The sequence below is a fragment of the Protopterus annectens genome, chromosome 7.part0, assembly GCF_019279795.1.
Source record: "Protopterus annectens isolate FY-2018-M chromosome 7.part0, PAN1.0, whole genome shotgun sequence".
Lineage (NCBI taxonomy): Eukaryota > Metazoa > Chordata > Ceratodontiformes > Protopteridae > Protopterus > Protopterus annectens.
In genome coordinates this window covers 1,968,835,058-1,968,860,780 of record NC_056739.1, presented here as the reverse complement: position 1 = coordinate 1,968,860,780, position 25,723 = coordinate 1,968,835,058, and the positions used below count along the sequence as shown (strand labels likewise).

The following is a 25,723-nucleotide window of genomic DNA, read 5'->3' as shown; positions in this document are numbered from 1 at the left end:
AAATTAAAAGAGAAAAGTTGACAAGACAGCAATGGTGAAGTAATCTAGAAAACTATGAGCTGAAATGTTAACAATAAAATAAATGAGTTTGGACAGAGGCAGCAGAGCTTATGATAGATGCATTTACAGTAAAAAAATACAAAACAGCGTAACAGTATGTGACATCCTCTCTACCCCCGGGCCAGTAATCAAGGATCCTCTATCATCATCACTGACACCAGTTAGAGAGGTCACTAAAAACAGCAATGGATTTACACAGTATTTTCAAATGCAGGTCACTGCATCAAAACAGTTTCCCCCAAGAAGACACAGGGAACACACTCCAGACCTGGGAATGGACTCTCTGTCTCTCCAGATCCCAAACAAGACTTAATTTGGAGCACTGTGTCTCAGTTCCAAGTAGCTGACATGCCCACACCTGGGTATTTGATTTTCAAACACCCACACTCCTGAGAAAGGCTGAACAGATTTTACTTGTTGTACCCCTTCTGCCCAGACTATAAGGTAACCACATTGCCACCAGTCAACCACTTTAAGGCTCTTACAAGGGTATCCAATCATAATGAGTAAAACAATAGCAATATAGAGTGTAAAAGCAGCAAGGCTTTTCAGAGTGGCCAAAGCATCACTAAAATAAGCCAAATACTTTCAAGATGTTAAAAGTATTCAAAAAAAAAAAAAAACACACACTGATTCACAGCTTCTGGATAAAGTTGCAAAACAAGGTACCTTCAGTAAATCCAGAAATAAATGCACCAAGAAGCGACAACATGGCAGATAAAAATAAACATTTTATTATAGGAATCTGAGTGCTTTTGCTTAGAATGACTATGCTTCTTCAGACATAACACAAGTCTATTACACTAATGCATTTATTTTCTAAAGTGACCAGTCACATATTGTGACTAATTAACATTCCATAAATTAAAGTATTAGCTGCCATAGAAACCATCAATTATACCTAAAGCATTAGTATGATGCAACTCCCAACTAACCTCTGTTAAATCAGAAGCCACTGTATATAAAATAAAACGTCATCAGTTGCAAAAACATTGTTGTGAATTCAAATTCAACATAAACATACAAAACTTATGCATCACTTCAATCAACACATTAAAAAATTCTTTAAAATAATATCTTATCTGTCACTTCATGCCTCCTTCACCATAAAACCAAAAGGCAATACCACGCACAACCATGCGAGAAAGACTACAGTATGAAGGTACGTCATTGCCCGGCTAATGAGAAATGGACCAGATCAACTAAGGTAAGATGCAATAAAACATGAATATATCTTAGAAATAAAACATACATCACAAAAATAAAGCATATATTACTATACAGGAAATAATAATACAAAAGCAAGTCACACACTAATAAAACATAAATTGATAAAACATAAATTAATAATAAGATCATGGAGCCATAAATTACTCCCTAATATAGAATATGATGGAGAAAGCTGAGCAGAGATGGATTGTTACCCTATAAGCTGACAAATTCTATGTTTTAAATGAAGCAGCTTCTTTAAAACCATTTTTTAAAGTAGGAAGCTTTTTCATTGATCTTGATAGATGTCTCCTTATTTTTATATATTTCTTCAGATCAGGTTCTGTTTGTTGAATGACAATTTATATATGTACATGCTTTAAAACAGATAGATGGTTTCTTCTATATTAGTGACAAGTTTTTGGCTCCATGACCTTATTATTAATTAATTGTTTTATCAATTTATGTTTTATTAGAGTGCGGTGTGCTTTTGTATTATTATTTCCTGTATAGTAATATATGCTTTATTCTTGTGATTTATGTTTTACTTCTAAGACATATTCATGTTTTATTGTGCATATTACTTTAGTTGATCTGGTCTGTTTCTCTGTAGCCGCGCGATGACGTACCTTCACTCTGTATTCTTTCTCGTGTGATTCTGAGTGGTATTGCCTTTTGGTTTGATGGTGAAGGGGGCATGAAGCGATAGATAGGATACTATTTTAAAGAATTTTTAATGTGTTGATTAAAGTGATGCATAAGTTTTGTATGTTTATGTTAAATTTGAGTTCACAAGAATGGTTTTGGAACTGAAGAAATGTTTTATTTTTATGCAGCGGCTTCTACTGATTTAACAGACGTTAGATGAGAGTTGCGTTATAGTGCGGCTTTAGGTATTATTGATGGTTTCTATGTCAGCTAATACCTTAATTTATGGAATATTAATTAGCCACAATATGTGACTTGTCACTTTAAAATACAAATATATTAGTGTAATAGAGTTGTGTTATGTCTGAAGATGCATAGCTGTTCTACATGAAAGCGCTTATGTTCTTGTAATAAAATGTTTATTTTTACCTGCCATGTTGTTGTTTCTTGGTGTATTTATTTTTGGATGTTAAAAGTATTCTGTAAAAGACCAGCCACAATGAAAGGCATAAAAATATTTAATAATAAATAATAAAATAGAAAACTTGAGAATACTAAATATTTAAGTACAATAAAGACCACAGTTTCAACCATAAGAGAAATAAAACTAACACAGTTGGACATATTCAGATGCAGGAAACACACTACTTAACTAATATCACTGTATTCCCTGACTGTCTAAAGAATAACTGTTCCCTAGCTAACTTAATTAATACAGCAAGGCAAGATTAGATGCAAAGCTGCTTACTTCTACAAGGCAAGGTGGTGAGCTTTCAACTAAAATTGAACTAAACTAACCCAACTGACTGTGATAACTGATATAGATCTTTTACAACAGGTTCCAAAGAAAACAAAACAAAACAACTGCTGTGACAGTTCCAGCCTCTCAGTGCTGGTTACAGAATGACATCACATTTGATCACCAGACACACTCAGAGCTTTGCTAAGATCTGTTGCAGTATCTGAAAGCTATAGAACAATTGCAAAAACTTCTACTCTTCCCTTTCAGAATTCTTTGTTTAAACATAAACATTTAATCAGTTATAATAACACTGAGGAAGGCTGTTGCCGAAACTGGTATGCTGTTTGGTTTTTGACGCTATCCCAATAAAGGAGTTTTAAGTTATCACCCTCTTTGTGCTGGACCTTTTTTGTTTTTTACAGTTATTGCCTTTGGTTTGGTTGGTGCACACCCATACGTGTGGGTGCTTGTGTATTTAGTCATGCTGATAGGAGCACAGACCATTTAAGATTTTCTACAGGTATTGCATTGCAGACTGCACTATGCTTTCAATATATTTAGACATGCTCCTATAGAAAAGTGCAATTGTAAGAGGAATTTTGTTAACTCCAATGTGCAGTAACCTTGGCCATGGTAATATATAGCAATGAGATGCAGGAGATGAGAGCACCTCATTTAGACTAATGAACTTTTCAAGAAAAATGCATTTCAAAACATTGTACTCCATGCAATATGTTTAGAACCATTGTTCTATATGAAAGGCACTGAAGAGAAGCATTTGCTTAACTCAGAAGAGAAAGGTAAAATCATAATGTCTGTCATTACTTTGCAAGACAGGAAAACGTGGAAAAGCAAGAAAAGAAGAAACTATATCTGATTCTGCAATTTGTTCTCTGTAAATTGAATTCACTTTGTTTGGGTTATGAACCATTTTCCCTTTCTGAGTATATTTGGTTGAATCATGTTTGGTCCATAATCTCCTCCAAGGCTCCATGGTAAATAACCTTCCTATATGGAAAGGTATTTACCATGGAATACACAAGTCCTCATTCTTTGTACTAGTTATGATACAAGGAATTGCAATGTTTGTTTCCTTGCAGACATCTTTACTTTTGTACTCTGTCAATTACTGAAGCATTACAATGGTAGTAGCAGTGAAGTGGGAGGGATTGCATATGTCTTATACCTGTGATGCTAAAACAGATTCCCGCAGCTCAGACATTAAATTTGACTACTGTAACTGTAGAGTAAAATAAGTTTGAGATGCCACTCTCCAAATTCAGCTTGAGATAGCAGTTTTTTTGAAATATAACATTGCAAAAGAGCTTGCTGTCTTTCAGCTTTTCCCAGTTAGGGGTCGCCACAGTGGAACTCCGGTCCGCTAATGTTTGACAGTAGATTTTTACATGCTGGCTTGCCGGGCCTAACGCACAAAAGAGAAGTAAAAAAATATATATATTAAAAGGGATACAATGGTATAACAGCATAAAGTTCCTCATGCCAGCAGAAATCAGAATATGTCCAAGAAGTGAATACTCAACAGTTTGAATAATGCAACACCTATGAAAGGAGGTCCAGTTTTGTCCACGCAAAAATGCTGTGTGAAGGTATGGATACAGTAAAACTGTTTACAAAGCACTGGAAGAAGCCAAGCCCCTAGTGTAATGGTGGAACATGGCGGAATTTCTAATCACATATGTAACAAAATATCATGAATCCAAAAAATCAAGATGCAAAATATGTTAACTAAAACATCTAAAACATCTCAAAATGCCCACACAAAAAATAGCCTATGACATAACAGAAAATGTTAATTCATAAATAAATACAAACCTTCCCTGTAGTATTTGATATGATAGCTCTGACTCCATATTCCTTATTTCTAAATATACAACTTCCAAGATCATACAAACATGAAAAAAAGGGAAAAGTAAAAAATGAATAAGTAAATAATGTCATTTTCCCTTTTCTCTGAGAAAGTGACTTAAAAAAATTACATTACCTGCAAGAAGCCAATAGCTGACTTCCTGAGAAGTCAACAATGTGAACAGTTCAAATACATATCTTTGACAGTTGACGTATTAAGGAATATGCTACATGTTAGTCAAGAATGTGTAGTGATACTGTTTGAGAGCTGACAGGTACAAAGGGAATTGAAAATTGCAAAAAAAAAAAAAAAGGCACACTTTCAGCTCACTTTAAGTACAACGTGCTCAAATTAGTTTTAGCTCAAAAGTATGATGACAAGATATTTATAGAACAGATGAATTTATTTGTGCTTAAAATACAAAAATTTAGTTAATTTTCTAAGTGTGTACAGAATTAAGGTGTAACAGTTTGGTTGAGTTACTGCATTTCTGGTGACCCTACAGGTGGATGAAGTATGACTCCTCCAGCTTCAATTGCCCAGAGTGCAAGGTGCAGAATGATAGATTACTGAAAGCTGTTTTCCACAAGAAATCATTGTCAGGGAGGTGTTTACATCTGCTGGTATTAATGTCCTATTTTTGGACACTTCTCCTTTCTTTGAGTTGGTGCAGCCATGGAGTTTATATATATATATATATATATATATATATATATATATATATATATATATATATATATAAAGGGTCTATGTCAATTAAATGAACGCTTGAAATGTTGAACATCATAGTGTCGAGACCATATGTTCGACATTTCAAGTGTTTGAAGGTTGACTTTTAACAGCGCCGTACGGTGCAGAATGGGAGAATTTCCCTTTTCTCCACTGAAGTGCGGTCTCGGAGTTGGTATATTTAAGTAGGGGGGGTGGGGGGTGCTGGGGGGCTTGCCCCTCTACTTGCACTGTTAGTGTATGTTTTTTTTTTATTAGATATTCGAACTTCCAAATATCGACCATATGGTCTCGAACATATGGTATTCGACATTTTGGAAGTTCGAATATTTGACATAGACCCCATATATATATATATATATATATATATATATATATATATATATATATATATATATATATATGCCAGTGCATGGGTGGGGGCTTACCTCCCTGCAAAACAGTTAAAATTTTAGTTTTGTTTTGTAGTGTTTTGTTTTTTTTTGGCATTTTGTGCTTTAGGCATTAGGTTACTTTGATTCAGATCATCAAGGTTTTGGTGTTCTATGATCTGTACTGAAAGCTAGATAGACTGGTTGCTATCTATTGGCCATTGTTAATATTACTGAGGAGGAATACAAGGAAAGGAGGATACCATTTTAGTCAATTAATGACATTAGTCCCTTTTATCTAAATGTGCATTTTTCATATGTTACTGAACTACTCAAAAGTTTTAACAAAATCATCTTTGTGTTTAAAGGCATTTGCATTTTTAGCTTAGTTAAGTTTTGCTTAGAAGCTAGGTAAATACATGGCAGACTTTTATGAATAAAGACTGATACTTGTTTTCTAATATCATGTCTCAGTGGCCTGTCATAATTAATATTACATGTAAACACTGACATTAATAAATCAGCCCTACAGTCCTCTTCTTTGGACAGTTGGCATACAAGACAAAAAGGTAAAATTGTATACTACTTGATGAGTCTTTTCTCAGTCTGAGAGGGGAACTTCTTATTCCTAGCAAGTTAATTTAGTTTATAAACAGATGGGAGAGATTGGGGATTTGGTTTCTCTTTTGAAAGTCATCAGGTAGATCCTAACAAGGCTCAAAGAAGAGAACATCCAGCTAGAATGTGGTAACCAAAATGACCTATTGTAGGTCATACATAAGAAAGGATAATTGCATTAATGTTATTCTGGGTAGACACATTCATGATCCTTTTGCCACAGCTCTAGATTTGGAGGAAAGCTACAGCAAGCCATTCTGTAGTCCACTTTGGAAGCTTTGAACAGAATCTTGACCAGCTTTGTGATCCCAGAGTCAAAAAGGGCTGTAAACATTTTTAATGGTTGATCCATTGGAGATGAGTGGAATATTGACAGGTGAGAGACAGAGAGACAGATAGAGATTGGGGATATAAATGACATAATGACAAAAGAGTACATCTTCTTATCTATCCTGTTAAAAGATTTAAAGTTCTTCTCAGGCTGTAAGTTATCAAGATGATTTTGCTCCTGGGAGACGTGCTGGAATGAAGAGCTCATGCAAAAATCCACTCTGCAATGAAGATCAGGATCTTACTCCTCTAATCTGTGGGCTTGTAGGAGCATCTGGTCTTTTTGAAGCCAGCAGAGCAGTGCATATCCACGTCTAGGCTGTAAATATGACATTTCTCATTGAGAACTTAGAAAGGGGATGATCCAAGGCTTTTCCTTTGGGAGGGTGGCCTAATGGTTAAGGTGTTGCCTTGCAAACACAAGGTGCAGGGTTTGAGTCCCACAAGGGAGAATTGGCTAAGCTTAAAAAAAAATGGCTTGCAAGTGCAGTTAGCTTAGTACTAACCTATGAACCTATGAACCTTCTTTTTCATCACAATATCATCCACCTCCAGGCATTCATGTAAATAAGAGATAGGGCCACATACTAATGCACAGTTGACCAAATCAGTGATAGGATTTCTCCAAACCATGCATCATATGGTGGGGAGTTGTAAAGTTGCTAGATTTCACTATAGGTTCATAGGTAGGTACTAGGCTATCTGCCCAAGGGCATTTATAAGCCTAGCCAGAGTGTGTCAGCTTTCGCAACCCCATTGATTAATTAAGTGAGCCTCTGTCAAGAAGAGCCAATGAAGTGATCCCAGGGATGTATTTTCTGTTACCCATCCACTCGTCAAGGTTTCTCTTGAAGAGTGTTAGTGAGGTGCTCTGCCTAATGTAGTTAGGAATTTTGCTCCAAAGCATGGGGAGTCTCTGTGACAGGAATCTATCCCTGCAGCATGTTCTATTTATTCTTGTGGTGAGGTTTAGCTCACTAGATCAAGTGGCTCATAGTGATTTGGATTTCTTTAGGTGGAGCATGTCCATCAATTGTGAGTTGGACATGGATTTGAAAGTCAGTCAGAGATCACCTCTGAGTAAGTGATATGCCATTGAGTACAGCTGGAGTTTTTCCAGTCGGGCTGCATAGGACATATATTTGAGGCCAGTAATCCTCTTGGTGAGGTACTTTTGTGGTCTTTCCAGCTGTTGGAAGTGTCTTGTGAGGTACATCCCAAATGGGGTATTGTACTCTGTGATGGGTCTGATGAGTGATGAGTAGAGGGGCACTATAACCTCTTTATTTCTACATGTGAACCCTTTAGTAATTTGATGGGCTACATAGAAAGATTTTCTAACTACTTTGGCAATATGATTGTCAAAGGAGAGATTACTATCTACCTGGGTCCCCATGGGTCCCCAGATCTCTTATTACCTCTTCTGTATTAAGGGATCTGCCACCTATGTGGTAATTCATGGGTGTTTTGTTTTTCCCAAATGGTATGACTATGCATTTTTTGGCATTTAGCTTGAGACCATGACTTTGACACCAGGTGCCCGTCTCAGTAAGGCCCTTTTGGAGAATGTTTGTGTCAGCCGGAGAGTCAATTATGGCTCCCAATTTGCAGTCATCGGCGAACTTGGTTAGCCATAGTCCTCCTGTGTTTGCCTGTCTGTTTCAGAAATAATGGTCTCCACATCCTCTAACCCAAATGAAGATACACAGGGAAGGGAGAACTGCAGTCCACCTGAACATCACATTGGGCATCATCAAGCACAACTGAAATGAATGATGTCAATATTGTGATAGGTGAACATTGGTATATGGCAACGGGTCACCGGTGTGAAAGAAGAAGCCAGCAACAGGCCATATGCTAGCATCATGTGATGTTCCCAAGTGTGTATTCACACATGCTTAAGGACAGATCTCAGGTGTTAAACAAGTGCCTTAAGCTAAGGGCCTGAACAGGAAGTTCTGGTACGAGCAGATGCAGTAAATCCTCCTTACTTTGGACGATTAAACTCCATTCAAACTTTGGGAAGGCCAGTGCAGAAACATCATCGGTATTGAGTGTGACCACTGAGCTCCTGCCAGAAGACTTAAAAGACTACTGCCCAGTAGCAGGCATATATTAAGCATGAACAGGTCATTTAACTGGGAGATGAGTGGTGCTTGCACAATGGATACAACAAAAGGTAGTTGTCCATGGCAGACCTCTCAATGGCCTAGAAAAGGACACAGCCTGAAGGAAGAGATGGGCATAAACTTAGACCCTTGATAGCCATGATATAATGTAGAGGCACCATGAGTCAGCGCTTTGTCATAGGTTTGGGGCTGTGTAAAACACTCCCACAAATCTGCACACTGGAGATTCCTGATCACTGCCATCATTCAACCAGCATAGTAGGTGTCACCTTCCTATATGTTTTAGTAGCTATAATTAGCCACTGATGTTCCTGTCCCTGATCGACATAGGGCTCCTCTCAAAAGCGGGACAGAAGAAATGGTGCAGGATAGGCTTATGAACTGATGACCATACAGATACTTTGATGGTTTGGTGCTTTAGGCAGCAGATGTAAGAAATTTACTGCAAAGAATGTCTAAGTACTGTCCTACTGCATTGTGCAACATCATGATATATGCTAGGTACACGTCTAAATGTGGTAGCTTCAGGGGAAGTAAGTAAACTGAAACGAAATGGTGAATTAAGAGAAGAAAGAAATTTATTCTGTTGTTGACTTCCCAAAAAGGTTAGCAAAATATGCAGATACCACAGATATAGACACAGAGACATATATGAATAGATAAATATAGATATACATATATAGACACACACACACACACACACACATATATATATATATATATGTGTATATATATATATATATATATATATATATATATATATATATATATATATCTATATATATATAGATATATATATCATCTATATATATATATATATATATATATATATATATATATATATATATATATATATATATATATATATATATATATATATATATATATATATATATATATATATATATATATATATATATATATATATATATATATATATATATATATATATATACCTAACATGATATAACACACCCAAACTGCACACCACACACCACAAACACATCCATAATCCAACAAACAAATCAACAAAAACACCACAACCAACACAACAACATAATACGCTGCACACACCACAACCACGACTGCCTCACACATGCACACACCCTGAACAACACTCAACAACAAACAAACAACAACAAACAATCAACAACCACAACACACACACAACACACACAAAAAACACAACACAACAACACACCCAAACCCAACCCAAACCCCTTACAACCAGGTCACATACCTCCCACTCTAACCCTAAACCTTTAACACATAACCCTAACCCGCCCTAACCTAAAAACCCCCACTAACCCTTACTACCTACCTAACACTACCCTAACTCACTTAACTAACCCTTTACACCTACCACTACAACTCACTACCACTTTCTCACTTACTGACTAAAAACCTAAACACACCACCCCAACTACAGACCACCAACCCTAAACACCTACAATACCCCCTCCCCTCACAGACCGTCAATATCCACACTTACAGACCTTCATTTCCAAGTGTTTGATCACCACGCTCGGTCTTCACACCTGTTTTTCCAAGTCAGTCTCCTCTTCGTCGGTGTTTGATCCGTAGCCGGGTCGTCTGTTGTCGAATCTTATATATATATATTCAGTAAATATATATATATATATATATATATACATATATATATGGTATTATTTCTCACTTTTTCTCTGGTCCATTTCAATTCATAGCTATTAAATATATTCTAGCATCTAAACCTGGACCCAACAGCATGAGGTTGTTCGATAACAAAATAGTCTGTATTTTAAAGTGATTTAAATCTTTGGGTCTTAAGGAGATTGACATACCAGTCTTTATTTAAGGCACATCAGAATAGGACCTGTTATTAAATGTCATCAACAAATATGACTTCATGGGTTTGTATTCTAATACTTATTTAAATACATAAAAAACAAGTTTAAGTAAATAAGTAATTAAATATTCAACATTATTAAAGACTGTGGGCAATGCCTAGTGTGATCAGCTGCATTTTCAACACTTTTAACTGTGGATAAGGATTTGACTCCACCAATGTAGTCTGCTTTTGGGGAGGGTGCCATGTGTAATAGCTTGAAGGGTTTGCTGGAGGAGATTGGTAAGTGTATCACAACAGAGTGATCTTTTTGCTTTTGCTGGTAGAAACAGGTGGAAGGAAGGAGGCAAATGTAATAGAACAACTCTTTGCCAGTTATGCTATGGATGAGCTTCCACAATATCGTAAGGAGTGGCAGCTCAGCGAGGAACTAACTTGCTGAGCACAGCTCATAAAGAATTCATTTCAACAAAAAATTGAATACAAGAAATTTTTACTGGGAGGCTTCCTTCCATGTACCCCCATGTCAGGGGGAGACCATCCACACCCCAAAACTTGTATATCCCATCTTCATAGATGCACCGACACAAAAAAAGGGGAATGTATGAAAATAAATGAGCCAGTGCTAGTGCACATGTAGAATCTGTACCAGCACTAACTTCCAATGGAATACAGTGATCAGAGACCCCAACACTGGGGTGCTGAACAAGACCAGATAGAGCCTCACTGACTTCACACTTTGTTGATGCAAGACAGAGAGTGAGAGAGAAAAATTGCAGATATTTTATGATGTTGTATAAGGAGCAAAGATAAGGAAACCAGTAACACTACAGATAATGTGCCAGATATGAATGGGATGGAATCTTTGAAGGATGGGAATGCAGGCAATTTTGTAAATTAAGTTATTTCTTTGCTAGGAAATGATGCAACATATATGGGTCGTATGGTATGTACAAGGAAAGTGGAATCTTAGTTACTTGAAAATATGGCTGAATGTGGTACAGAAGATTTTTGAATCTCACAACTGATCTGCATTAGATGCTTGTTAATAGTGGTTTATTACAAAGGGGAAGGAGCTGAATAAGTAAAATTAAATTTGGTGCAACTGGAGTCAGTCCAGAGGTAACACTTGACAAGTTCATAAGTGCATTGGTTCAACTGTCAAACTTATGAACTTAAGGCCTTGACAAAGCTTGAATGGTACAACCCACTGTTGATGCTTTCTAGTCCCCATAGATTATTTTGAAGGAAATTAATGAGTGAAGTTTGTGATTATAAAAGGAAGCTTATTCCACAACCTTGGACACTGCTGTGTAATATAATCTGTCACATAGGTTCATAGGTAGGTACTAGGCTATCAGCCCAAGAGCGTAAGTAAGCCTAGCCAACAAAGTTCCCTGGCTTACGCCAACCTAAGAAAGTAAATTTCCTGTGCCCCTGTCGAGCAGAGCCACAGAAGTGATCCCCAGGGTGTATTTCCTATTTACCATCCACTCATCAAGATTTTTCTTGAAGAGTGTTAATGAGGAACTTTGCTTGACAGAGATGGGTAGCTTGTTCCAGAGTATGGGAAGTCTCTGGGACAGGAATCTATCCTTCCAGCAAGTCCTGTTTATTGTGGTGACAAGGTTTAGATCCCTAGAGCATGTAGCATGGAGGGATTAGGATTTCTTTAGGTGTAGCATGTCCAACAGCTCTGGGTTTGATATAGCTTTATATGTTAGGCAGAGATCACCTCGGAGTAGGCAATATGCTACAGAGTAAAGCTGGAGTTTTTTGAGATGATCAGTGTAGGGCATCTTTTTGAGGCCAGTAATTCTCTTTGTGAGGTACTTCTGTGTCCTTTCAGGCTGCTGCAGATGTCTTGTGAGGTACATTCCAAAAGGGGCGTTGTGCATGTTTTCTATTATTACTTAGTTTTGTTATTAGTTTCTCCATTCTTGTATTACCAACTCCAGTGGTTCCTTCCAGACATGGAATTTACAATAGAACTGGATCAATCAGCCATTATGTTATAGATTAAAAAGTGGCAATCTCTTGGTAAGATATGAGAGTAAGCTATTAGAAAAACAACATAAAGATGGTCAGAGAAGCTTTTCTGAATAGCTTAGGTTTTCCAACCATAAGATTTTTACAATAAGGAATTATTATATTTGTTTCCATTTCTTTCTGGCGATTGGTTTGAATGTTACAAATTGCAGAACTGCATCCAACAATGGGCCTGCTCAGTGAAATAGAAAGGAATTAAATGATCTCCATAGAGTGACTGCAAATGCCCCTGAGAATTAGATGGGTTAGAGAATATGCTTTTTTGATTTGGAGGGCTACACATTGGTCAACATTTAAACTACTGTCCATTACTTTATTTAGATTTTTAATGATGGTGTCATGTTTATGAACTGACCATTCAGTTTGTTAATAAAATGTATATCCTTTTTTCATCAAGTCTCATGATTCTACATTAACTAACACTAAAGGTGAACACATTACTACTGCACTAAGTGTGCATATTTGTACACCATCTTGCAGAACTATGGCATTTTTATTGAAGTTATTATGTTACTATCAAATGCCACTGTTATCTATTCATAGCATGCCATATGATTCATAAGGCACTATCTCCCTTTAATAAATAATTCTTGTTCCATATTTAGCAGAAATAGGTCCACAGTGTCATTTGGATAAGTTACAGGACTCTCTTCATAGGTTCATAGGTGTGTACTAGGCTAATGGCCCTGGGGCCTTTACAAGCCTAGCCATAAGATTACCCTGGCATAGTGCCATCGACCTTAGTTCCCAGTGTCTCTGTTGAGTAGAGCCACTGGTGTTATCCCCGGGGTGAATTTTCTGTTTCCGATCCACTCATCAAGATTTCTCTTGAAGAGGGTCAGCAAGGTGCTCTGCTTGACATGTATGGGAAGTCTGTTCGATAGCATGGGCAGTCTCTGGGTTATGAACCTGTCCCTCCAGCATGTTCTGTTAATTGTGGTAATGAGGTTGAGGTCTCTGGAGCATGTGGTGTGGAGGGATTGGGATTTCTTTAGATGTAGTATATCTAACAGAGCTGGGTCAGACATGGTTTTGTAACTCAAGCAGAGATCGCCTCTAAGTAGGCGATATGAGACAAGGAATAGTTGGAGTTTTTTGAGTCTGTCCATATAGGACAAGTGTTTAAGGCCTAGGATCCTCTTTGTGAGGTACTTTTGCGGCCTCTCCAGTTGTTGCAGGTGTCTAGTGAGGTACATGCCAAATAGGGCTTTGTATTCGATGATTGGCCTAATGAGGAAAGAGTAGAAGAAGACAATGACCTCTTTCTTCCTGGATGCAAAACCCTTAGTAATGAGATGTGCACATAGAAGGACTTTCTGACCACAGTGGCAATCTGGTGATCAAAAGAGAGGTTGCTGTCAACCTGTGTTCCCAGATCTCTTATAACGTCTTCTGTGTTCAGTGGACTACCATCAATGTGGTAATTCATGGAAACTGGGTTTTTCCCAAAGGGGATGACGACACATTTTTTGGCATTGAGCTTAAGGCCATGGTTCTGACGCCAGTCATTGGTCACAGTGAGGCCATTCTGTAGGATGTCAACATCACTTGAGGAGTTAATAATAGCTCCCAACTTGCAATCGTCTGAGAACTTTGTCAGACAGAATCCCTTCATGTTGGCCAGGACTTCAGAGAAGTAGATATCAAACAGGAGAGGACCCAGGACCAAACCCTGTGGGACTCCACTCGTGACTAATCAGCAGTCTGACTTGGAATCAGCTACTTTCACACTGTGGGTTCTATCTGTCAGCTGGTTTGCAACCCAGCTAGTGATATACGGGTTAATGCCAAGCTTAGTGAGTTTTTTTATGATTCCTGAGTGGGGAATGGTATCAAAAGCCTTGGCCAGATCAAGGTAGGTTGTATAAACTGCCTTGGCTTCATCCACAGCTCTGGTGACTGATTCAAAGAAGTCGACCAAGTTGAGCAGGCATGATCTACCCTTCACAAAACCAAACTGTGTGGGTTCGACAATATGGCGTTCGAAGTTGTTAAACTTCAATAACATAATATAGACCAGTATTATTATTATTATTATTATTATTATGTTCAGTGAAACTGATTTTTGTAAAAATGGCTTCATTGAAATGACGTGAATCCAAAAGCTAGGAAGATGATAGCATCAAAACCAGCCTTAGGCCAGTTAGACGTATTTAGCCAAACAGGGCCCTGTTCCCACAGGATGCTTCACATATATCACTCAACTCTTTGGTATTGCAGAAAATATCACATTCGGCCCAATGCCAGAAAATATCACATTCTCTCCATTCAACACTAGAGCACATTACATAATTCCCTAATGCAGAAGTCACAGAAAAAGTCATAAGCATCTCTTCCATGAGTCAGGCTCAGAAACAGCTGAAAACTTTACCATAGGTTCATAGGTTCATAGATTAGTACTAGGCTAACTGCCCTTGCGAGCCATTTTAAGCCTAGCCAATTATCCCTTGTGAGACTCAAACCCTGCACCTTGTGTTTGTAAGGCAAACACCTTAACCATTAGGCCACCCTCCTAACCCCACTCTTAGGGAGGACTGGAACCTGGACTGGAGAGACTCACAGTTGAAGGATGTAAGCCCAAAAGTGATTGTGAATACTTTGCTGGACCAAATAGATCACATAGGATTCTGTTTTTGGATGTCTGTCTAGGACGACACATCAGTCAACTCAGGAGCTTGTGCATATCATATATCTACATAGGAGTTTTGGGAGAAGTAGCTGGGTGTCTCCAGGCTGGATAAATGGTATCAGTGGTAACTGGCTCCATAGGGGGATATCCAAAGGCTCATCCAACTTTTTTCTCAGAAACTCATTCAGACATTTCTTGAGTCAAAGACTGCAGCCACAGGCTAGAGGATGGTGGACACGGTTCCTTAGGAGTTCTATAAAGAAGGGGTTATCCAGTGGGAGTGCTGTAAGCTGTAAGAAAGGGTGGTTTAATTAACTTTCTTTACTTCTGACACAGTGGCCTTTGAATCCCCTGACACCTCTGGGATACAGCAGAGGAAGGAGAACTTTGACACCCTCATCACACCCAGATATCACACTGTTTTTACCTGCCCAAAACAGGGCCAGACATGCAACAGGGCACCTATGTAGCAATGCTATACTACCTGTTTATGAAGTAAGGATCTCCTGATATTACCCCAGGGATGATAATACCATTTTTTTTAAAACTATGGCCAGCCACATTATGGTTGATATTCATATAAAGCATTTAATGCATTCTTATAAGTAAATTCCCTTATAAGGTCTAATATTTTTTACTCCGAACTTACATTTAATATTTGCCTACATAAAAGGCTGGGCATGGACCTTGAGATACATGCCCCATTAACTTAGAATGACTGTTACAGTAATCTCTTAACCAATATGTGTTTATTTTATATCAAATGTACAAAACAATCTGATATCAAGATACAAAAATAAGGGGGTGGAGCCTAGATGGCCAACTGAGAGCAGTGAATTTTGAGAGCTCCATAAACTAGTATAATAATATAGGAAAATGTTATTATTTTCAAGTTTAAAACGTCAGAAATCTATAGATAAACTACTAAACTACATAAATATCAATTTTGGTGTAGATATACAAACATTTTCCTGTCAAGTAACTTGGAGATATACTGAGTCACTGAATATGAACAACTCAAGGAAGTCTCACCCAGATGCTGCTTTGAGAAAAGAACTGCAATTGATGACATCTACCTTACAGGAACTATCTTTGAAGATGGATGGCTTTAAAAATGACGTAGAAAACCTCAAATTAAATTATCAAAAACAGACTGATACTCTTAAGGAACTATTACAGCAACACCATACAAAAATAACAAATATAGAGACTTCTCTAAATGACATTAAAGGGAGACTCAAGAAGGAAGAATTCCAAAAAGAATTTCTGCTTAAACAGAATACATGGCTGCTTAACAGAATAGATGACATAGAAAACAGGGAAAGGAGAAACAACATAAGGATCTTTGGTCTGCCTGAAAACACTGAAGGTGAAGACATTATTTCATTTTTAACAACCTGGATTCCTGAATTTTTAGACTTGAAAGAGGGACTTTCATTTGGAATTGAAAGGGTGCATAGAGCATTGAGGAAACCTGCTTCTAACTCAACGAATACTCCACCTAGATCCATAGTTATAAAATTTCGTTCACTTCTGGACAAGGAACTAATATTAAAATCTGCTTGGAGAAAATCACCCTTAAAATACAATCAAAGCCTGATAAGCTTTGACAATGATTATTCTTCCAGAATACTAGAACAAAGTTTGCGCGGTGGTACGGCGGTAGCGTTGTTACCTCACAGTAAGAGGTTCTCCCGTTTGTTTCTCGGCTTGGCTTGGGAGTGCCTTCTGTGTGGAGTCTGCATGTCCTCCCCACAGTTGGGTAGCATTCAAAAGACATGCGTGCATAAATGGGCATGCCTTCGTTGAAGGTTGGGTGTCGAGCTGGCACCTCAGCGGTTCATAAAAATCTACTGCCAATCATTAGTGGACCGGAGTTCTGCTGTGGTGACTCCTTACCAGGAAAAAGCCGTAAGACAAACAACAACAACTAGAACAAAGGAAAAAAGTCTGGCCAATAATAAAACTGTTGAAACAAAACAACATTAAAGCACAGCTGGCCTTTACAACCAAGATAAAAATACTTTTTGCCAATGAGATGAGAACCTTTAATGACTTAGAAGAAACAACTATATTCATCAAAAACAACAACATACTGTCTATCCCAGAAGAAATGGAATGGATGGCCCCTACTCTTAAAAGAATAAAAGAAACAAATCCTTGGACTGATGCTAGACAGAAGAAACAAAAAACTGATTCCGAGATAGCTGTCCCAAAAAAAAAAAAACTCCTACAACTACATCTCTTAAAGTATCAACTGATATGGCACATCTCTTGTCATCTGTTTTTATTTTTTTTAAAAAAGGAGGGAATCTTAAACAACTGAGAAACAGTAATGATTTATTCAAAATGTTCAGAGTTTAATAATTCTTCACAAACAAAGGTAGGTCAAGATGGGTTACTATTTACATTATATATAAACTAATCAAAGCAACATATAATGCAAACATAGAAGTTTCTATTCCCCTACTTGAACTCAATAAATACTTATCCTTTCATTTTTCATTGATTTTACTTATAATAGTTTAAGTAATTAACTAATTCAACAAGGTACCATTCATCAGACTCAAATGTAACAAATTAACATCATATATAATAGCAGTAACATTAGTGTTTTGAAAAAAAATGCTGTCATGGAGATTAATGCCTTCTTCAGTTAAAGTATGATTTAGAAATGCCATGTATATCTTGGTTAAATAATAGCAGCAATCTATTAGTACAAATGCCATTATTCTGCCTAAATATAGTTAATATCAATTATGGCAGGTACCACAGCTAAGAGTGCTGTTTGATTAAGCCTGACATGGTGTATGTGGATGCAGCTGTGTCTGGCAGCTGTTGTATGTTGCCGTTTTCTCCGGGAAGCTGTGGGTTGCAGCTTGTGATCAAGGTTTACTGATGCTTGTGAACTTGGAAGAGACATCTGGTGTTTTGGCCTGGATCTGGGGGAGGGGGTGGGTGGAACTGTGATATGGGATACTTTGGCAGAGAATGGTTTATTTGTATGTCTGCTGAGTAAGAGGTGGAGGGCTGGAGGAGTGTGTTGTCTCTTGTTGTGGCGGCATGTTGCGAGTTTTTTTTGTTTTTTGATCTGTTTACTCTTGGTTCTTTTCCTGGATGCTGCCTCGCTGAAAGGGAGGGAATTTAGGCTTGAAGTTGCAGTGAAGTGAAGCTTTGATTCAGTTGTATTGCGAGCCTCTAGTATGCAGTACACAAGACACACTAACAGAAACAGACACTCCCAGGTTGCTATGGTAATGGAGACAGAGTGACGATAAAGCTTAACAGCTGGAGCCTCCGAGATGATTCTCGGCAATGACATTTTTGGATTAAAAAAAAAATATATATATATATATATATATATATATATATATATATATATATATATATATATATAAAAGGGCTCTTTTAACCCACATGCACACATATTGATGGTCTCCCAACACTTTGTTTAGCTCATTAAGTTGATTCTTGATTAGAAAAAAAATAAAATAAAAAATAATAAGCACAATTTTATATTTAAAATGCATTTTGGTCCAAGCACATTAAGGACTTATGTAATGTATGATTTTAGTAAATATATAATCGTCATATAAGATGAAGCAGTCTGATGAATTTAGATATTAAAGACAGGATTTAATAACATAGGCTTGTGTATAATAACTCTACTATCTTAACTTGTCATAAATGACATACACTACACTGAGCATCAAGGGGAAACATGATGCTTTTCTTATATAAGTAAATATACATAACAAGTCATGTAATTGCTTTAACTTGAATTGTAGTTTTTCAACCCATCTTGACCATGTATAATACTTAAGCGGTTACTAAGGTAACTAATGTTTTATACATGACATCAAGCTGACAAAGTTGCTCAAGAGAAACACCAGAAGCCTGAACTTGAAATGTCACAGAATGTAACAATCATATTCAGAACAAATAGTATTAAATTGACAATAGACACTCAGTTTAATAACATAGGCTTGTGTATAACAACACTACTGTTTTAATTTGTCAGAAATGACATACACTGTATTGAACATCAAGGGGAAGCATGATGATTTTCTCATATAAGTAAATATGCATAACAAGTCATATAATTGCTTTAACTTGAATTATGGTTTTGTAACCCATCTTAACCATACATAATACTTAAGCTGTTACCAAGGTAACTAATGTTTTATATATGACATCAAACTTAAAAAGTTGTTCGAGGGAAACAATAGAAGCCTGAACTAGAAATGTCACAGAATGTAACAATCACACTCTGAACAAATAGTATTAAATTGACAATAATCACTCAGTTTAACCTTTGCTGATTATACAAAATAGAATGTTTCCATTTAAATCTAAAAACTTCCAGTATGTGCCATAAAAATGGCAATTTATGAATATGGAAAGGAAACTTGTAATCATTAATCACAATAAGTGAATTTGTTGTTTTTAACCTATAATTTCACTCATTTTATAATAAGAAGTGACAGATATGAAAATCTTTATGTGTAGGAAATGGGGGGAGCGATGCACTGATAATTAAAATGCACTAACTTTCATCAATGTTCACATAAAACAAACTTGATGCTTTAAGTAAGTTAGCAACAAACAAAGTGATTACTTAAATGCCGGCAAACAATGAAATACAACTTCTGATATATCCAGTAAAATACATTGTATTATAAACATTAGGTATAAATATTATTACCATCTATTTATATTAAGTAATACATTTTGAAAGACTTCATCAATAAGGGTGAATATGTTAAATAACTGTTGGCTATAATCTTTTACTGAGGTTTTATATATGATACATTCTACTTTACTATGATTGAATTGCTTGTCATCCATCTTTCATGTAAATATTAATTGCTTATACAATAAGCAGACATTTATATTGTATTAGAATTCTGTCTAATCTACAATAGTACTATATCTCTTCAAAATAATATAAATATTGCTTATTCCTATTACAAATATTCTCCATATAATAATTCAATTTATGGAGCTCAGATATTCTGGATTGTCAGGGTATGAATGATAATCTGATGGACTTAAGTTTATCCATCAGATTAGGAATGATTTTCATTCCATGGCTACTGCGGACCTTAGTTTTGTTAACATTTATTAATTTAAATTTATTTTACAAAAACATTTTTAGTATGCCTGACCAAAACATTACTTTATTGGTAAACACTCAAAGTATAAAACTGATAATTTATTTTAAAAGCTCCAACATACACTTTAGAGTTATCAGAGGAAAATGTTTAATAGTCACAATAAAACAAAAAATACATAGTCTAAATAACCTAAGATGGATTTAACTTTATTATCGTTAAATACCAATGGCTTAAACAATCCTAGCAAGAGATCAAATCTACTGAAATATTTAAAAATGAACAAAGCCCAAATTGTCTTCCTTCAAGAAACTCATTTCAAAACAAATGACAATTACAAATGGAATCCAAAGAAATATATGATACTGGCGCAATCCACTTATAAGACAAAGACAAAAGGGGTAACAATTTTATGGAAAACAAATGCGATTAACCCAGAAATCATTTATAAGCATGAAGATAAAGAAGGCCTTATGGCATTAGTAACAGTTAAATATAATAACAGAATATGGACCCTAGCCAATCTATACTGGTTCCCAGGCACTGTAACAGGAACTGTTAAAAAAACACTTGGATTTCATTTTCAATACTTATAAAGGCAACTTAATATTAGGAGGAGATTTTAACTGTATATTTGATATTTCTGAAACTACAAATAAAAGACCACTGCATACATCTGCTGTATCAAAAGCTTTAAACAAGTGGGTAGAATTATTTTGTCTTGTAGCTACTTTCAAATTTAAGAAGATAAATCTTTGTTGTTTTCCCATCAAGATCACAGATCTGGTACCCAAACTAGAATAGATAAAATATTTGCTGCCCATGACACTCTAAAATCACTAATTTCTCAATCACTCCCTGCTCCTTTTCAGACCATAATTCATTGATACTAAAACTTCAAAATGGGTACAAACCATTAATCTATAACTCTAGAATTCCAGCATGTATAACTAAAATTAAAGAGTTCAAACCCTGGTTATATTTGAATTACAGTTCTTCTTAGATATTAATTACACCACATAGATAAATAAAATAATGATATGGGACTCATTAAAAGCTTACATATATGGTAAAACCCTAACTTGGTATAAAAAAAATCAGAGAATGGGACTCTGAATTATTAGATCTACAATCCAAACTTTTGTCAGTAAAAGCTGAAAAAAATCAAAATCATTTGGAGATGAAAAACAAAGCAGAAGTATTCAAGAATAAATACTATGAAATTCTAACACATAAAACTAGTTTAGCTTTAGAAAAGCTAAAAATAAATACCTTGGCCACTTCTCCCAAATTTTTACATAATTTATCCACAAGAATCAAAATACAATCAAAAGCTAATAACATTAAAAGTATCTTCCATGAAAAGAAAGAAGAAAATGTCTCGGATATAGGTGACATTCTTGATGCCTATAGAAATCACTATATGGAACATTGCCAAAAAGAAAATATACATATCAATCAATGAAATCTAGATGAAAATTTTTCTAATATAAAAAAATACCAGAAAAATTAAAACTAGATCTCCAACACCCATATCCTACAAAGAAATTACATATACAATAAAAGAAGGTAAAAATAATAAAGCTCCAGGTATAGATGGCATAATTATGGAAATATATAAACTTTTTCCTGCAAAGATACTATCCCTCTTCCATTAAACTCTATTAGAAATTCAGTCACAAGCTTTAATACCACCCTCTTGGAGATATTCCTTAATCACACCAATCGTAAAGGAAAACAAATCCCCAAACCTCTGTACCTCATATAGACCTATATCATTATTAAATAATGACTATAGGATATTTATTATATTAACTAACAGAATGAAAATACCACTATCCAAAACAATAAATAATGATCAAACCGGATTTATATATTATAAACACACACAGGACAATATTAAAAGGACAATTTCTCTTATAGATTATGTTAATAAAGAAACAGTCATAACTGGCTTAGATATAGAGAAAGCCTTTGATTCCCTAAATTGGAACTATTTATTCAAAATTCTGGTGTTATTTGAATTTTCTCCTTTCTTTGTTCATCTACTAAAGTATATATATATATATATATATATATATATATATATATATATATATATATATATATATCAATAATTTAGCATATGTTAAGCTAGGTCCTTTCACCTCTGAATCTATACATATTACAAAGGGTACTAAACAAGGATGTCCCATATCACCAATTCTATTTGCTTTGGCTATTGAAATATTCCCAGATTCAATGTGTAACAATACAAAAATCAAAGGAGTAGATGTTTATAAACAATACAATTATAAAGTAATGCTCTTTGCTGATGACATATTATTAACATTATCCAATACAAAAGTGACATTAGAGGAATTAGATATTTTAATTGACACATTTTACAGGACTTCAGGACTCCATTTCAATAAATCAAAATCAAAAATGTTATTCTTAAATTTAAAAAAAAAAAGAATTGCAGATGAGGAGAAAAATCACATTATAGGGGAAACAAGAATCTAGCTTAAAATATCTAGGGATTGAGTTATGCAATGATAATAATGAATTAGTCTCAAAAAACTATAATAATATCATCAACACAATTAAAATCTCTGTGGAAAAGTGGAACAATTTACTTATTTATTTATTTTACATTTGTTTGCTGGGAAAGTTCGACTGGATATATGTCCATTTTCAGCAGAGGCCCGGGGAGAAAAGCTCCAGAAAGCAGAGTACAAATGCATTAGGAACAATAGAAACCTTTAGAGACAAGTATAATATGCAGTTTTCAGTAGGGTTACAAACACAGATAAAACATAGTAGACGACATCAAAAATCAAACAAACTAATCAAACAATCAAACAAAATAATATTAACATTTGAAGATAGACCACAGTTAATAAAAATGTTTTTACTACCCAAGATTCTATATATAGCTTTGACAATACAACTGTTACCAGAAAGGAATATACTCAAAGAAATAAACTCATGCCTAATAACATTTTTATGATTTCCCAAAAGAAACAGAACAGCTTTAATACATCATATCAGACCATGGAAACAGGGAGGATTAAACTTTCCTGATATAGAAACATATATAAAAGCATCAATATCTAAAACAATCTCAGATTGGATAAGTCCAAATTATTCTGAAAATTGGAAAGAATTACTAACTGTAATATCAATAAATTAATTTGATTTACAAAAAAATTCAAATAGATAAAAACAATTTGCCATGGCACATATTATGTATTAGTGTGTAATATAACACAACTAAGCCCACTAAAACTCATATGATTAATTATTACATTGACTCATTTAGGAAAATTATTAATGCAAATATAGATTTGAAAATCTGGTTTGATCTTTTAACACCATTCATAGTTACAAAGAGCTATCCACATAAAATATACAGAGAAATAATTAATTCCTGGGAACAGAAAAGATTTGTTTGTTGGTTTCAATGTATCAAAGAACTAAAAGTTCTCGATATGCAAACAATAGAAACAACATACAAAATTCCACAACAAGATTGGCTAACTATGCAAAGCATTCTGACGTATTCGCAAGATTTATGCAGAGTAATTAGTAATTCTTCATATAAAAAATACTTAAACTTACGAAATACCTATACAAAATCATATATAATGATTATGACATGAGAAATAGTATTTTGAAATTTTACAAGATATTGATAAATTATAAAACAACACTCAAATCCTCATATTGGAATTATATAACAAAAGGACACTCATTACAGCCAACTGAAGAAATTAAATCAAATATTTTATTATCAATAAAACATACATTCTTTATACAATACTGGAAAGTATTTAATTGGAAATGCTTGCACAGAGCATTCTTAACTCCAGATAGAATTACTAAAATAAAATTTTCCGCAAAGGGAATATGTTGGAGGTGTGAGCAAATATACAATGCAAATTGGAATCACATTTTTTTTTGGCTGTGTTAAAATTATGCCATTTTGGAATGGTATTAAAACTTTTTTGCAAGCTTTATTTAAGAATTATGTAACTTATCTAAAGCTCTAGTATTATTAAATGTGTATGAAGGTCCTCGTTTGAATGAGTCAAATATGTATCTAGTATGGACAATACTTGCAATCTCAAGGAAGTGTATAACAAGAAGATGGAATACAAGCATATTACCAACTCTTGAAGACTTCTACAGCCTACTGAAGATCACAGCATTGTTGGAAATAAAAATTAAAGAACTAAGGATTCATCCTAAGCCATTTATTAACAATCCATGGGAAAGAGTCATAATTGATTGACACTTTACAATAACTGAAGAGATACACTCTGATAACTGGATTGTTATACCTATAAAGTAATTGTATATATTGAGCTCTGTTATAGTGTCAGGATGATGTAAATACTGCACATAGTTATTTAAGATGTTATATTTTATTTTATTTATTTTATTTATTTTACATTTGTTAAATGGGGGTGTCTGACTGAGCCGAAAAGGCCCTTTTTCAGCAGAGGCCCGGGGAGAAAAGCTCCAGAAAGCAGAGTACAAATAAATTAGGAACAATAGGAACCTTTAGAGACAAGTATAATATGCAGTTTTCAGTAGGGTTACAAACACAGATAAAACATAGTAGACGACATCAAAAATCAAACAAACTAATCAAACAATCAAACAAAATAATATTAACATTTGAAGATAGACCACAGTTAATAAAAATGTTTTTACTACCCAAGATTCTATATATAGCTTTGGCAATACAACTGTTACCAGAAAGGAATATACTCAAAGAAATAAACTCATGCCTAATAACATTTTTATGATTTCCCAAAAGAAACAGAATAGCTTTAATGCATCATATCAGACCATGGAAACAGGGAGGATTAAACTTTCCTGATATAGAAACATATATAAAAGCATCAATATCTAAAACAATCTCAGATTGGATAAGTCCAAATTATTCTGAAAATTGGAAAGAATTACTAACTGTAATATCAATAAATGAATTTGATTTACAAAAAAAAAAATTCAAATAGATAAAAACAATTTGCCATGGCACATATTATGTATTAGTGTGTAATATAACACAACTAAGCCCACTAAAACTCATGTGATTAATTATTACATTGACTCATTTAGGAAAATTATTAATGCAAATATAGATTTGAAAATCTGGTTTGATCTTTTAACACCATTCATAGTTACAAAGAGCTATCCACATAAAATATACAGAGAAATAATTAATTCCTGGGAACAGAAAAGATTTGTTTGTTGGTTTCAATGTATCAAAGAACTAAAAGTTCTCGATATGCAAACAATAGAAACAACATACAAAATTCCACAACAAGATTGGCTAACTATGCAAAGCATTCTGACGTATTCGCAAGATTTATGCAGAGTAATTAGTAATTCTTCATATAAAAAATA

At 35.0% G+C, this 25,723-nt stretch overlaps 1 protein-coding gene across 1 annotated transcript in view; it reads right to left on the bottom strand.

Moving 5' to 3' along the window:
* SYNM (synemin) overlaps nucleotides 1-25,723 on the bottom strand; it is a 256,742-nt gene that overhangs the window by 6,055 nt on the left and 224,964 nt on the right. The window lies entirely within an intron of this gene.